Genomic DNA, 4,028 nt, shown 5'->3' with positions numbered 1-4,028 from the left:
TTTTTCAACCTCTGCACTATTGACATTTTTGAGGGGGTCATTCTTTTCTGTTGTAAGGGGTTGGGGGCTGCTCTGTGCATTGTGGGATATTCCACAACATCCTTGGCCTCTATCCCGAAGAAGCCAGTAGTAACCTTGCCCCAGGGTGACAACAGACAATGTCTCCAATATTGCCAAATGTCCCCCGAACAAAATCGCGTCTGGTTGAGAGCCACTGGAGTAGAGATGGATGACATTTTATAAAGTGAGGTGATATCTGAAAGCCAGAAATCCTATTTTTATTTGAGAAAACCTGTATCTACACATGGGTACACATTAAGTGTTGGAATGATGAGTGTTGTCTGTTTTATACTACATGTGTTTTGGTATTTTTCTAATTTTTGGACAATGGACATGTAATAGTTACACAAAAGAAAAACACAGATATTTTAAATTTTAATATTTGCACATATGAATACAAAATCTTGAAAGGATGTAAAACAAAATGGTAATGATAGTTACTTCTTAGCATTAAGATTTTTCTTGTTTTTGTTTACATTTTCTTAATTTCTTAGAACACATACTAATTTTGTAATCAGAAATGAAGTAAACAAATTATTTCAAACGTAAATCCCGGATTTCAACTAACAGTTAGGTGCCTATAGATAATTAAACCCATTAAAATGCATGCTTCTAAATTTGGCTGTTCTAACGCTCAGACAAAGGTTTAATGACCTTCCTAGTGGAAAACAGATAGTAAGTCTTACAAATATTCCTCATTCACCTCATCACACCTCCATCCCAGCTGAAGAATCACTTCTTAGTTTAATGTGAGAATGGAAACCCACCAGTGTCAGCAGTCTCAGTATTTCTCCCCTCAAAATCTGTGTTAATTTTTTTTCTTATCCTTTGTATTCTGTAAAGAATGATCTATGTGGGGTTTTTTTTTTCTGGAATTCACAAAGAAGTTTTCCTCTTTTCCTTTTTCCTACCAAAATTAAGGAGAGAATCCATGAAGAAATAAGGGTGATGACTCTTCTCCCTCTCAGACAGTGGTTCACCACTGAGATTCAAGATTCGGGATCCAGGATTGCCTGGGAGGGTCTGCGTGCTGGTCTCTTGTCTCGTGTTTTGTTAAGTAAAGAATCTGAGGATGGAAAGTGGGTGTGTGAAGCTTGATAAAACTTCTCCATCACACCCTGGTTTGAGTAACGGCACCCCCATCCCCATCCCGCCCCGCTGTAAGTCATGTGTCCTCCACCCTCTCCCCACAGCAGTGATCACGTGGGTCCGGCTGCACCACCCACATCCCCTCTGCCTGGAATTTGAATCCTGAGTGGAGACACATGAGGACAGAAGGTAGTCAGGGCTGGGTTACCCCGCACGGGAGACCTCAGAAGCTGCCATGTTTCTTGAGGAATCATGGGCTGTACATACCTGACTAGTACCCTTCCCGACCCAGGCCAGCCCCAAAAGAAACTTCTCAAGTTCTGGGTTACCTTCTCCAGGTAGTGAGGGAAACCTCATTGGAAGCTCAGGCGTAGTTGCCCAGTAACAGGGTAAACTGTAGTTGTTTCTAGCCTTAGTAAGTGCTTACCAGGTGAAAACATGGGTGGCTGCACCTTCAAATGGTAACTTTAACCTGAAACGGAGACAGCAATCAATTCGTGGAAGGCTGAACACGTGTCAGGGGTGCCAACGAGGAAGGAACAGACCCAACGAGATTTTCACGGAGTGAAATCCTCACCCCCATATACCATGACCACTATTAAATTAGAGGTGCAGACTTCGAAATGACACGGTCCAAGCTACAGGTACCGCCTTGAGGAAGAATGAATCAGAAAAAAATGAGAACGGAGTGGATGGGCACAAGCAATGATATTTTTTCTTTCTACCTAGAAGAGATGCCCAAACAGGAATATTCTGTCCAAGTTGACCCTGTAACTTCATTGTGTAGGAGCAATTTTGAAGTAGAGCCAATTAACTAGATTTTGGAAAATCCATCAAATAGTAACAGATTATTTTGCCTTACTTCTAAAGAGTAGGACTTCTGTACTTCTAAAAGGAACACAGTAATCTTAAATTTCATGGTTTTGAATCATTCTCAGGTTTGATAATTTCCTCATTTATACCGTTCCTATTGTGTATACTGCTTCCAATTCATACTGTAATACCTGGGCATAAAAGCAAAGATTAATTTCACCATTTTATGATAATAGGCTGAAACCCAGAGAGAGGAAATGCCTTGCCAATGTAAACTGGCTAAATGACCTGAAAAATCAGAATAAAAACTCAGATCTTCTGAGTTAGGTGTTCTTTCCACCATGGCAGTTATCGTGCCAAGTTTAAATCAGATGACTCATCAAATTAGCATAGTTGAAGCAGCACTTCACTCAAAATACTCAGCCCTGGGTACAGTGCTCTGAGGAAATGCAGTTTGTGAAGAAATTACCGCTACCCGGATCTCCTCCAGCTATTCACAGAACCATGTACTAATTCCACCATTGATTTAAAAGGGTTTCTTATGAGGGTTGAAAACAGTCTGTGAAGATTATGAATAATTAGAAATCGAATGCCGAAAGTTATTTATATGGTCAGAGGATATGGGAAAGAAAGACACACTCATTTTAGAAACTACCGAAAGTAGGAATAAACAGATGCCATCTGCCAAGATGAAACCTGTGACTGGACACGGGACCATCATCATACTGTCACCCCCACCCATGGAAACTAGGAATTTTACCACTGAGGTCAGTGTTTTGAGCATCTGACTATCAGTGTCTCCGTTAAGCAATAAAAACTTCAAGCAGGCCACCCAAGATGGGCCAGTGCCAGCTACCGTCTCCACTTCCGAGACCTGTGGTCCCCGCCCCCTCCTGACAGATGAGGCCAAGCTGCTGGGACATTCGGCAGGCAGTCCGGGGGTTGGCATCAGTCTCTCTTCCTGTCTCTCTGGGTGTCACTTTTTATTTTATTTTATTTGTCATTTTATTTGTTTATTTGTGGTTTTTTGCGGGCCTCTCACTGTTGTGGCCTCTCCCGCTGCGGAGCACAGGCTCCGGACGCGCAGGCTCAGTGGCCATGGCTCACGGGGCCCAGCCGCTCCGTGGCATGAGGGATCCTCCCGGACCAGGGCACGAACCCATGTCCCCTGCATCGGCAGGCGGACTCTCAACCACTGCGCCACCAGGGAAGCCCTATTTGTCATTTTAAAAAATTTATTGAAATAAAGTGGATGTTTATTTATGTTGTGTTAGTTTCAGGTGTACATATATATATAAATGAATATATATATTTTTTTACATTCTCTTCCATTATACGTTATTACAGGATATTGAGTAGAGTTCCCTGTGCTATACAGTAGGTCCTTGTTGATTATCTGTTTTATATACAATAGTGTGTATATTTTAATCCCAAACTCTTAGTTTATCCATTCCCCCCTTCCCCTTTGGTAACCATAGTTTGTTTTTTATGTCTGTGGATCTGTTTCTGTTTTGTAAATAAGTTCATTTGTATCATTTTTTTTTAGATTTCACATAAAAATGATAGCATATGATATTCGTCTTTCTCTGTCTTGCTTATTTCACTAGGATGATAATCTCTAGGTCCATCCATGTTGCTGCAAATGGTATTATTTCATTCTTTTTTATGGCTGAGTAATATTCCATTGGCTATATGTACCACATCTTCTTATCCATTTATCTGTCATTGGGCATTTAGGTTGCTTCCATGTCTTGACTACTGTAAATAGTGCTGCTATGAGGACTGGGGTGCATGTATCTTTTCAAATTATCATTTTCTCTGGATATATGCCCAGGAGTGGGATGGCAGGATCATGTGGTAGCTCTATTCTTAGTTTTCTGAGGAACCTCCATACTGTTCTCCATAGTGGCTGCACCTATTTACAATCCCACCAACAGTGTAGGATTTTCTGACTGGAATCAAAGAAGGGGAAGAGTTCTAACATCACGCTTCTGAGTTGCAGTGTTTCACATTTTGGTTCCACCCTGCCTAGTTTAAAGTCTACTCAACCCAGGGGGAAATGAACC

At 41.4% G+C, this 4,028-nt stretch overlaps 1 long non-coding RNA gene across 1 annotated transcript; it reads right to left on the bottom strand.

Annotated features, from left to right (window-relative positions):
• Window positions 1–422: 422 nt before the first annotated feature.
• LOC137224352 (uncharacterized) lies at window positions 423–1,700 on the bottom strand. The gene is made up of 2 exons (XR_010943311.1): window positions 1,577–1,700; window positions 423–1,126 (listed from the first exon to the last, which is right to left on the bottom strand). It is a non-coding gene; the product is annotated as an uncharacterized lncRNA (long non-coding RNA).
• Window positions 1,701–4,028: the final 2,328 nt, after the last annotated feature.

The sequence above is a fragment of the Pseudorca crassidens genome, chromosome 5 (assembly GCF_039906515.1).
Source record: "Pseudorca crassidens isolate mPseCra1 chromosome 5, mPseCra1.hap1, whole genome shotgun sequence".
In the NCBI taxonomy this organism is placed as follows: domain Eukaryota; kingdom Metazoa; phylum Chordata; class Mammalia; order Artiodactyla; family Delphinidae; genus Pseudorca; species Pseudorca crassidens.
This window is presented reverse-complemented; position numbering and strand designations above follow the sequence as displayed.